The sequence below is a fragment of the Scyliorhinus torazame genome, chromosome 8 (genome assembly GCF_047496885.1).
Source record: "Scyliorhinus torazame isolate Kashiwa2021f chromosome 8, sScyTor2.1, whole genome shotgun sequence".
In the NCBI taxonomy this organism is placed as follows: domain Eukaryota; kingdom Metazoa; phylum Chordata; class Chondrichthyes; order Carcharhiniformes; family Scyliorhinidae; genus Scyliorhinus; species Scyliorhinus torazame.
Genome location: NC_092714.1, coordinates 261,821,072 through 261,833,268, shown reverse-complemented (window position 1 = coordinate 261,833,268; position 12,197 = coordinate 261,821,072). Strand labels below are relative to the sequence as shown.

The window sequence follows — 12,197 nt, the reverse complement described above, 5'->3', positions numbered from 1 at the left end:
GGTTCTTAAAATCTGACCAATCCTCTGACCTACAACTGATCGTTGCAGATTTGTGCAGTATTCCTTTCACGTTATTACAATCATTAACTTATTTATCCAGTCAAGGATGATGCATCCTTCTCAAAGAGTCTTTCTTTCTCTCTTACTGGGATAAATCTTTACGGAGAGTTATTAAATATCTCCTTACAGGTCTGCCACTGCATCTTTACTGTGTCATGTGAGAGTACCTTTAAGAAATGGGTGTTTATAAATCGGTGTGTATATAAATATCTGCAGTGAGAGTACCTTTAAGAAATGGGTGTTTATTACTGCAGTGATGTCAGAGAATGGGTGGAGCTGGGCTGTCTGTCAGCTTTCTACTTTCATTTTAGGCTGTTTGCTGCAGGGTGTATTTTTGTTTCAATTTCGTTTTCAGTGTTGGAGCTGAAGCCAGACCAAGCAGGTGTACTGCTGTTCTCTCTGCCATCAAAAGACTATCTCTTGATCATTTGATGCATTCAGAATTATAAATGTTTTCAGCAGTGACTTTAACCTGATGTGTTTCTGTTAAAGGTTTTATTTTTAAGTTGTATGGATGTTAAAAGGAAAGCTTAAAGGATTACTCAGTGTTGTAGTCTTTGGGGGTTGTATTGGAATTAATGGGTGATAAGATGTTTTAAAAAGGTTAGCTTGAGTTCATAGAAAAAACATTGTTTTGCTTTAAAAAATACTTTTCCATTTCTGCTGTACCACACCTGTAGAGTGGGCCGTGTGCTCCCCATACCACAATCTATTAAAAGTTGTGGGTCAGGTGAACTCCATGATACACTTTGGGGTTCTCTAAACCCTGGCCCATAACAACTGTCATACCTTTTAAACTAGTTTCCCAGTTCACATTAGTCAGCTTTGCTTTCGTACCCTTATTATTACCTTATTCAGGTTTAAAACACTTGTCTTAGACCCACATGTCACCCCTTCAAACTGCATGTCAAATTGTTATGATTGTTGTCACCTGAAGGTTCCTCTGCCACCATCTTATTGATTAATTCTGGGCGGGATTCTCCAGTCCCCCAGCTGCGGATTTCTCGACTCACCAAATTCCCAAGTTCAGACTTTGTGACAAAGCTGCACTCAGTAATGAGCTGCTGTTTTTTTTTGCTGGCATACTTTGGTGCTCAGCAAGACCACCTCTATTAGAACTAGCCGAAATCCTGCAGGGCTGAGTCAGCACTGTGGGCTGGAGAAACTAGTTCAAGTTAGTTAACTAATTGACTAACTGCAGCTGCTTCTGCTGTCGGGGTCTTGTTTATCCCTGGCGAAGGCTGAAAGAAACTTAACTTTAATAGTAAATTATACCAAAATTCAAAATGCAAGCTAGATGAGATTTTAGAAAGAGATTAATGCTTAAATTTAACCCTTAACATTCCAAAAAGAGTAACAAGACAATTTGCAATAGTATTATCAAATAAGATTTCTAACTAAACCACTTAAAGACATATTAGAGAAGATGACCAAAACCTTTGTCAAAGAAGTAAGTTTTAATGAACATTGTAAAAGAGGAAAGAAAGCTAGAGAGACAAAGATGCATGGGGAGGAAATTCCAGAGTTTGGGGCCTAGGCAGCTGAAAGCACGGGACCCAATGGTGGAGCAATTAAAATAGTGGTGTTCAAGAGGCCAGAATGGGAGGACTCAACGATTCCGGAAGGTTGTAGTGCTGAAGCAGATGGCAGATAGGGAGGGGTGACACTGTCAGGTCAAGTGGCACGGTGAAACAGTGGTTAGCACTGCTGCCTCACAGCACCAAGGACCCGGGTTCAATTCCAACCTCGGGTGACTGTCTGTGTGGAGTTTGCACCTTCTCCCCGTGTCTGCGTGGGTTTCCTCCGGGTGCTCCGGTTTCCTCCCACAGTCCAAAGATGTGCAGGTTAGGTGGACTGGACATGCTAAATTGCCCTTAGTGTCCCAAAGATGTGTAGGTTAGGTGCAGTTACATGGATAGGGCGGGAGGGCGGTGGGGGGGGGGGGGGGGGGGGGGATCTAGGTAGGTTGCTCTTTCGGAGGGCCAGTGCAGACTTGATTGGCCAAATGTCTCCCTTCTGCACTGGAGGGATTCTAAACAAAAATTTGAAAATGAGAATTTTTAAATTGAGACACCCTAGGAACCAATTTAGATTAGTGAGCACACGAGAGAAAGGTGGATGGGATCCGGTCGGAGTTCGAATTTTGGATGGTCTCAGACCTTTCAGGAGGATTGAATGTAGATGGTCCACCAATAGAGTGTTAAAATGGTCAAATCCAGTGGTTAAAAAAAAAGACATGAATGAGTGTTTCATCACTGTAATGGAGATAAAGTGGAGTTGGGTGATGTTATGGAGGTGGAAATTGGCGGTCTCAGTAATGGCAGTTATATGGTCAGAAGCTGCTCTCAGGTCAAACATGACACCACGTTTACAAACAACCGCTTCATTAATTTAAACCTTAGTAGTTTTACTTCTTTACTATTCCATCTCCACTAGCTTCCCATTCCACCACCCGCTCCCCCATCACTGATTCGAGATCCTCTTCCTCATTTCCAGATCGCGCCTTGACCTTGCTCCATTTACGATGATTGGCAAAAGAATGAGGACTGACATGTGGATCCAGTTTTTTTACAGAGCAAGTTGTGTTGATTTGAAATGCACCATCTAAAAGGGTCTTGGAAACGAGATTCAGTTGTAACTTTTAGGTGAAGGTAAAATTTCAGGAGCCAAAGGGAGGTCAGAGGAGTGGGATCAGTTGAAGAACTCTTTGAGCGATCCACCGGTTAGAGTTAACACAGACATGATAGGCTGACTGGCCTCCTCTATTGTGTCATTCCATGATTCTATTGTTCTCCCAGAGTGGCCCTTCTGAATTTGTGCTCAAACTCCGCACATTTCTCATGATGACACACTGTGTCGTGTTTCCTTTCTCTATTTCAGCACTGTTGGCACAGCCAGCCCTGCGCTCTGAAATTCTTTTTGTATATCCCTCGACCTTGGTGCATATCTCACCTGCAGAAACCGTCTTCAAACCTGGAGACTGGAGGGTGTTCGAGGGGTGGCGACGGTGGGGTTGTAAGTCCAATTCCAATAAAAACACGATGGCGGCATTAAAAAATTCAATCCACCTACCTTGCACATCTTTGGGTTGTGGGGTTGAAACCCATGCAAATACAGGGAGAATGTGCAAACTCCACACGGACAGTGACCCAGAGCTGGGATCGAACCTGGGACCTCGGCGCCGTGAGACTGCAATGCTGCCACTGAGCCACCGTGCTGCCCTGGCGGCATTTAAATTGACCTATCCACTGGCTTCTCTCCATGATCCAGTTGAGATTAATTATGAACTGCAGGTGGCAATGACACCCATCCCAAATGGACAAGGTGGGTTTTACATTCTTAAGGGGTCAGTCAACTCAGTTGGCTAGATGGCTGGGGGTGCGCGATGCAGAGTGACACCAACAGTGCAGATTCAATTCATGTACCGGCTGAGGTTATTCATGAAGGCCCTGCCTTCTCAACCTTACCCCTTCCCTGAGGTGTGGTGATCCTCAGGTTAAATCACCACCAGTCAGTTCTCTCTCAAAATGGGAATGCAGCCTAGGGTCCTCGGGGACTATGGCGACTTTCACTTTTCACATTTTCTAAGTTTAATTTTTCCTAAGAGGGAGCAGGAGACCTTCCTCTGAACTTCGCAAGCACAGCCCATTGATTCTGTCTCCCCCACACATCTACAATCACTTCTGACCTTCGATCCTACATTTCTTAAAATAAATTTTGTGTGCCCAATTCATTTTTTCCAACTAAGGGGTAATTTAGCGTGGCCAATCCACCTGCCCTGCACATCTTTTGGGCTGTGGGGGCGAAACCAATGTAAACACGGGGAGAATGTGCAAACTCCACACGGACAGTGACCCAGAGCCGGGATCGAACCTGGGACCTCGGCGCCGTGAGGCAGCAATGCTAATCACTGAGCCACCATGCTGCCTTTCGACCCTACATTAATGCCAGGATTCTTAACTGAGTCACTGGTGGCCATTTGAAATCCCACTCCCAGTGGTCAGTCTGCAGGTCCTGGGTTCGGGCAGGAGTCTAAACTTCCTCATTAAAATAAGGCTCCAAAGTTAAAATTTTGTGAAAATAACACACAACCTTGCCACTCTCCCTTGATGCCACCCTCCCCCCCCCACACTGATCCAGCCGCTTGTCAGAATCCACCCCAGCTTCAGTCAGTGCTCCTCTCCGTCTGCTCACCTCCTGCAACGTGACAAACCCCTTTCAGACATGTTCGAGGTGTTGTATTAAGTTGTTCATTCATTTTACTGCCTCCAATTCTTACTTGAGGAAACAGTCCAAGTTTGCGGCAATCAAGAGTATCCAATCCATTATCATGCCGAACAGATAAATGATTAACAACGACGCTGTCGGAGTCTTTAAAGTGCATTTGGTTTGTGCACTGCTTGAGAAAGAGGAGAAATCACAAGGGACTTGCCTATCTTAACATTCGCTGGAAGCATTTCCAAAGTTTCTTTCTCCTTTAATGGCACATTTCTGAACATTTATAAAACACTTTTGCTGAGTGGCTGATGTATTTTTGAGGAACATAGGAACAAGAGCAGTCAGCCCCTCAAGTCTGTTCCACCATTCAGTGAGGTTTGTTTGACCTACTGGCAATGAGGTATATCACCAAGGCAACAGTTACTCTTCAGTGCCCTGCCAAGTGGCCACTAGTCATGTCGGTAGAGTATTTGATGAAGGAGGTGTTTTGTTATGTTTCCTTCGTGACATAAGCGGCTTCCTTGTGTTGCATTTGTCAAGGAAGGTCGAGACGTGTAAATAACTTCAACTCATTTATTTACACTATGTACACTTTTATAATTTGAGTTCGACACTACTGCTAATCCTATTATAGCTACCTAACTGACTAACCATCTGCTGTCTTCAACGTGGTGGGTGTAATAATGAATCAACCCTGTGCCTCTCCTCACTGACTGTCTCCACTGGCCCAAGGGCTGATCATGTGTGTCGTGTCCTTTATGTATCGGTTGGTGTAATGCCCCCCTGTGGTCGTGTCACCTCTTTGTGTATCGTGAATGTCCATTGGTCGCCTCCCATGTAGCTTATCTATTGGTTGAGTGTGTGTGTGTGATGTTTCTGGTGCTCCCTCTAGTGTCTGTCTAGCTTACATGTATTTAGTGATGCACATCACCACATCCTCCCCTTTTTATATGTTCATATTTTCTGTACACTTAAAGAAAAACTGAACAAAGAACAGGTCGAGAAGGTAAGGTATATACAAGTCATGGGAACGGTGATTAAACAATAAGTCCAAATCATTCATGTGAGTCCATAAACCATCAATCATCATGGTCAAATGTCTCTCTTGGTTATGAACGCCATCAACAGGAACCAAGAAGTGGTCAAATCACTGCGCTGTCCGCTTTGGAGTCTTTTTCTTTTTATGTTTGTGGTGGTGCTGTTGGATGGCATCTTGTATTTGATGGGTCGTTGACATTGAAGAGGTACCATCAACAGTATCATTCGAGGTCATGGATGTGCCAGATGTTGAAGTTGGATGAGACTGTGCATACTGGTTCTGGCCACATGCTGTGCTGGAAGGGTGATTCTGCTGAGAAGCATTGAAGCATGTCGCTTTGGAGACAGAATTGCTGCTCGCATCAATGTCTGGTGATGGTGTGAAACTAGAACCTTGCATCTGATAGGAATATGCTGTCTGGCCAGGCTGTGGTGCAGCAAATCCTGGGCAGTAACTAAGGCATCCAGTCTGTAGTGCAGATTGCGCTGGCGGTAGTCCTCCTTCGGGCTTGATTCCATTAGTGGGCAATCCGCAGTGCTGGCCTGTTTGAGAATATGCTGCATAGACTGCTGGCTGCTGCAGGCTTGAATACTGGGTTTGTCCAGCATAAGCTGTCATTGGCCGCACTGTCGGTGTGGAACAAATGTGTGGACATAGCTGTGGTGAAAATTGGTGTATTCCTCCTGGACTGTAGCTGCTGCTTGTTATTGCTGACCCAGTGTAATTGTCACGTGATCCATCTCCTGTCGTTGTGGCATCTGCTGTCACCCTGAGCGTGCCATCACTGAGGTTGCGACACTGCCTGTCTGGAGTAAAGTCTGGCTTACGTGAATCAGAGTCGGCGTTTGGTTGCTCCCCATCTGGAGTCTGGTCTGTTTTTTGTTGATGCCCCGTCCGGAGTCTTAGCAGGTTCACTGGAATCAGCTGAGATTTCTTGAAGCTGCACTTCTGGAGTCGGAACATGCAGGAATGCATTGACTAGTGGAGAGGTTCGAGCAATTGAGGGTGGAAGTAGTGTGGTGTCACCGGAGTCACCAGTGGTCTCACCGTGATCGCCGAGTGCCTCTGTATGCACTAGCTGAGGTCTGTCACTTTGCACCTTTTGCATGGGAAGTGGGATGCTGTCGTTACTCGTTTCACATACCGTGGGTAGATCCTCAGTAGCTGCTTGCTGTTCACTAGGGTTGGGTAAATTGTCAGAGTTTTCATCTGGTGGTGCAAACCATGTGGGTGGACTGTCATTGTCTTGCCGTTGTCCTTCATTTGGGCTTTTCTTCTTTGGAATTTTAAATCTTCCCCCAGACATTACAGAACCTTGTTCATTTCCCTCAGTTTCTCCCGTATGTAGGGCATCAAATGTTGGATCCAATGTTTCTTTCGTCATTGTACTAGTTTCCAAAGAACAGTCCGTTTCAATTTTCTTCTCAGTTACTTCATATGTATCCTTTTCTAATGTACATGCCTTCATAGTCTCTGGGTCTGATTTTGCTGGGACTGGCATAGTCACAGTCTCTCTTTTACTGTTCTCAATTGCCCACATTCTACTCCCCAGACATAAATGCTTAATCTCTGGAGTTAATGTGGTACAATGGATAATCGGGTCGACCTTATCTGCATCTTCACCATCACTGGAAAGCACAATTGGTGCACTTGAAACTGCTGCGGGTTTTAAGTGCTTTATCTGGCTACTCAATGTCGGTGTCCTCAGGATTCTTGCTCCAATGTTCTGCTCATTTATCAGTGGAGTGTGCATAGGTTCAATGCGATTAATATTCCCATCAGGGTTTGAAGAGTCATTACTGACTAGCTGCTGGTCTCTGAAGTTGGGACTTTGCGGTTTTGTGTTGAAGGGAGACAGTTGTCCCTGCTGTAGATATGATTCAGGTTGTGTTATTTCCATTAAATGAGGATCAGTGTCTTGTCCATTTTTTCGATCCGTACTAAAGCAATGGCAATTTTCAGTCTGCTCCTTGCAAGTTAGACATACAAGCAATTTCTTTAGCAAATCCTCAGCATCCTTCTGTGACTGTGCAGCATTATTAATATCTCTTCGGCTATAATGATCCTGAAGGTCAGCGCATAATCCTTTTTTCTTCGGGCTTGGAAGAGGCGATTCCTTTGGCTTGTCTTCATTTGGGCTTGAACAGTCATCAGCGCTGTGCCCTTCATTGTAGCATGATGGACCGTCATGGTCGTCCTGCTGTGCAGTGGAGCATGGTAGACTGTTATAGCCGTCTTGCTGTTGATGTGAGCATGGCAGACTTGCATCATCTGCCGCTAGTTGGTCAGAGGAGGTTGCTAGACCCTTATGGTCTTGTTCCTGCAAGGACTGCGCATTGGAGTCTTGCGTTGCTTCCCTCGTAGGGTCGGGAACCCTGAACAGGGCGTGGACCACGCTCTGTGTGGCAGCAGGCCGCTCTCTGTGGGCTTGAACCGCATTCTGTCTCTTAATTTCAGGCTGCAAATCATCTAGCACTGATGAGTTGGGACGTCGTATCTGCTGGGTTGAAGATCCTCAGATCCGAAAAGTGAATCCGCATCTGCGTCGGATTCAATGCGGGGGTCGCCAATGTGCAACCCGAAAGGTTCGACCGGGTCGTAGCCATCTAGGACCATGGAGCTGTCATTGCCATTTGAGGGCAGCACGGTAGCATTGTGGATCGCACAATTGCTTCACAGCTCCAGGGTCCCAGGTTCGATTCCGGCTTGGGTCACTGTCTGTGCGGAGTCTGCACATCCTTCCCGTGTGTGCGTGGGTTTCCTCCGGGTGCTCTGGTTTCCTCCCACAGTCCAAAGATGTGCAGGTTAGGTGGATTGGCCATGGTAAATTGCCCTTAGTCTCCAAAATTGCCCTTAGTGTTGGGTGGGGTTACTGCGTTATGGGAATAGGGTGGAGGTGTTGACCTTGGGTAGGGGTGCTCTTTCCAAGAGCCGGTGCAGACTCGATGGGCTGACTGGCCTCCTTCTGCACTGTAAATTCTATGATTGGGCTCGCGAGGGCCGGAAAAAATGTAAAGATCAGTATCGAAGTATTTGAGGTCGGAATCATCGGTTTGTGCATAGGTAACTACTTGTTGCAGGGTTCTTCGGAGGTTAAATTCATTTCCTGGTTCAATTTGAGGCATTGTGCTGTCATTCCAGGTGAAGGAAGGTTGTTTTACAGCTTTTGAAGATTTTTTCTTTGATTTGGGACGTTTCCCCTTTAAATTGGATTTGGTACGTTTCCCCTTTAAATTGGTGCAGTCTGGGGCCTCTGACGTCATGACGCGCGTGACGTAGCACGCGCATGCGCAGATCGCCGTTCCTTTACCGGTGGCCGTTTTCTTGATGGCGCATGCGTAAACGAACCTTCCGGTTCTGCCCACTTCTCGCGCAATTGTGCTAGTGTAGTCCCTTTAGCAAGATGGCCGCCGACCTCGACCCAAATCGCTCTCAGGTCCGGGATTTCGGCCTCCGGGAATTTGGCGTCCGGGATTTCGGCCTCGAGGTGAGTACTGGCGCTTCTCTTACCTTTCCTTGCCGATTGGAGTGTGTTTTCCTCACAGTATTTGTCGAATTTGTCCAGGACTGCCTGGAAGTCGTACCTGTTTTGCCCCTTGGAGAACTTGAATTTTTAAAAGATTTCTTCTGCTCTGGCACCGGCGATGGTGAGGAGAAACTCTATTTTTTCATCATCGGCCAGGTCTTGAAGTTCGGCTGCCACCAGGTAGAATTTAAACGTTTGCCGGAATCGCTGCCAGTTTTCGCGGAGATCGCCGTGGCACCGGAGCTGCTGCGGAACCGGGAGCCTGTACATCTTGCCTGGGTATTGCTGGTTGTCTCTGTACGCTGAGGTATGGCTATCTGGATTTAAAGAGTTTACCCCTGGTACCATGTTTTGTTATGTTTCCTTCGTGACATAAGCGGCTTCCTTGTGTTGCATTTGTCAAGGAAGGTCGAGACGTGTAAATAACTTCAACTCATTTATTTACACTATGTACACTTTTATAATTTGAGTTCGACACTACTGCTAATCCTATTATAGCTACCTAACTGACTAACCATCTGCTGTCTTCCACGTGGTGGGTGTAATAATGAATCAACCCTGTGCCTCTCCTCACTGACTGTCTCCACTGGCCCAAGGGCTGATCATGTGTGTCATGTCCTTTATGTATCGGTTGGTGTAATGCCCCCCTGTGGTCGTGTCACCTCTTTGTGTATCGTGAATGTCCATTGGTCGCCTCCCATGTAGCTTATCTATTGGTTGAGTGTGTGTGTGTGATGTTTCTGGTGCTCCTTCTAGTGTCTGTCTAGCTTACATGTATTTAGTGATGCACATCACCACAGGAGGGGCAGAGGCTACCACAGTCAACTCAATCCAGTTCTCGATCGACTTCACATTCTTACATTCTCCAATGGGCCACTGAATGTATTCAAGGTTGAGTTTGATAGATTCTTGATGGACGAGGGAGTCTTGGGTTATGGGAGAAAGACAGCAAGGTAGATTTGAGGCCTCACAGCCATGATCGTACCAAATGGCAGTACATTCTCAAAGGGCTGAATTGCCTACTCATGCTCCTTAGTCCGTATGTTCCCATGTTCCTGTGATAGCAAACAGAAGCAAGAAACCCGGCTGACGTTTGCTCCCTATTTTGCTGAAGGCAATAAAGCTTATTGTGACGTGCTAGTGCCAACCCGACTGCACCCTCGATTCGAGGGACTGAATTGGAGGCCTTCCTGCTTTGCCAAATAGCAGAGGTCCCAGGTGCCGTAAAATCGGGGAGTGGCATGCCTGTCACCTTCCTAGCACCACCTCACCAGTCTCACCCAGCTAGCACCTCCCCAGCAGCGAGGAAGATGGCAGACAGCCCACCTGCCCCCTAGGCCAAATGAGGCTCATAAGTGGATGATCCTGGTCCGATGGTGGAATTTTGATAGGAACAGGAGGAGGCCATTCAGCCCCTCGAGCGTGTACCACCGATTAGATCATGACTGACCTGCATCTCAACTCACTCACCTCACCTTGGTTCCAAATCATAGTTTTGGCATTTTCATTTGACCCTGGTCTCCACAGCGTTTTGGGGAGCGAGTTCCAGATTCCAACTACCCTGTGTGTAAAGACTTGCTTCCTGACATCATTCCTGAATGGCCTTACTCTAATTTTAAGATTATGTCCCCTTGTTCCACGCTCCCCACCAGAGGATTAACATCCTCTCTATCTAGTCAACCAAGCCTTTTAAACAAAGAAACACAGGTGGAACGGTGGTAGAGTGGTTAGCACTGCTGCCTACGGCGCTGAGGACCCGGGTTCGAATCCCGGCCCTGGGTCACTGTTTGTGTGAAGTTTGCACATTCACCCCGTGTCAAACCGGAGCACCCGGAGGAAACCCACGCAGATACTGGGAGAACGTCCAGACTCCGCACAGACAGTGATCCAAGCCGGGTATCGAACCCAGGTCCCTGGCGCTGTGAAGCAACAGTCCGAACCATTGTGCTACCGTGTTGCAGCTTGCTGCACAGGAACCATCCACTCCAGTCCCATGTTTCTGTTGTTCCTTACAGTGTGCTTCCTAACTCTCTTCAAAATTAGACTATTATTTTTTTTTAAATTATAAAGTTTTTATTTAAAACAGAAAGTTTTCTTTAAAGTAAAATATAGTGTACGACATTACCTTCATGGAATAATCTTATGATCTGCATCTTCCTTGTCTTCATTTAAGAGGGGAGAAAAAACCCATTTCAACACCTTTCACATTAATGCACTGATTCCCTAAGTGCAAAACATAGATTTTAATTTAAGTCAGTCCAGTGCCAAGGCTCTGAGCTCTGGAATTCCCTCCCGGAATCTCTCTGCCTCTTTCCTCCTCAAAGACCCTCCTTAAATCCATCTTCCTGACCAAGCTGACCAAAATCAGCTATCCTCGTATCACCTGATGTAGCCCAGTGTCAAATTTTGTTTGATAATTGCTCTTGTGAAGTGTCTTCTGATGTTTTACTAGGTTCAAGGTGCTATGCAGATGCAAGTTTTATCTGTTGAAAGACTTCGCTTATCTGAAGGTCATCAGACTGAGCAATAGCTTTAAATTACTGTTCTTTCTCCCAGGCAACAACCCAACATACAAACAGTATCCAGAAAACGTAGAGATAGAGCCCAAAACATTCAGAGTTTTTTCCCTAAAGGGAGATAGATGAGAGAGCTTCTTACCTGCAGAAGGAAATGGGCAAGTAGCTGTAATCTTAGCTTGGAGTGTAACACCCGATGGGATTATACACTCCTTAGACATCAGCTCGTATCGGCACAACTCCAAAGCACAACCCCCACAACTGCTTTAACCAATAACCTGCCCCCTGCCATCACTTTGTACTTTGGCTGCATTTCAATATACTAACCTGATAAGATTAAGGTGTGTTTTTGAGTTTGAGCCCAGAGGAATGAATCGTTTAAATCTTCATGTCTTGATTGCACACCTTTAAGAACATCTTTAAAATTAAAGCATTTTTACTTTTTTCTCAAAATAATTATGAACGAAATTCTCCTCAGTGGGGAGCAGCCCAGAACACACCCAGATCATTCTAATGCTCTTAATGTTCAGGACAAGTCCTATTCTAAAAGAAAAGGGATGGATTCTCCGATCGCCGACGCCAAAATCACGTTCGGCGATCGGTCGGAGAATCCCCGTTTGTGCCGGAATCGGGGGCGGCGGCGTTTTTGCAATGCTCCGCCTCCTCGTAAACAGCCTACTCAGGGAAAACTCTGCACGCCGTATGGACGGCCTCAGGACATCACCTGAGGTCCTCCCCCGATGCTCCGCCCGATGCACTTAGGAGCATGCAGGTGGCGGAAAGCGTCATAGATCGCAGTTATATAAATGTGGTCACACCCAAGGTGCAGGCAGAGAAA

General features: G+C 46.3%; 1 protein-coding gene across 7 annotated transcripts in view; it reads right to left on the bottom strand.

The window, feature by feature from the left end:
* Positions 1 to 11,668, bottom strand: part of slc52a3-1 (solute carrier family 52 member 3-1) — a 60,421-nt gene extending 48,753 nt beyond the window's left edge. For 5 of the 7 annotated variants that reach the window (XR_011948815.1, XR_011948816.1, XR_011948817.1 and 2 more), the window contains exon 1: positions 11,502 to 11,668. The gene's annotated coding sequence lies outside the window, so the exon portion shown is untranslated. Of the gene's footprint in view, positions 1 to 4,254; positions 4,411 to 11,501 lie in introns of those variants that run through there. The other 2 variants (XM_072515223.1, XM_072515224.1) reach the window with 2 other exon arrangements.
* Between the last annotated feature and the right edge of the window lie 529 nt (positions 11,669 to 12,197).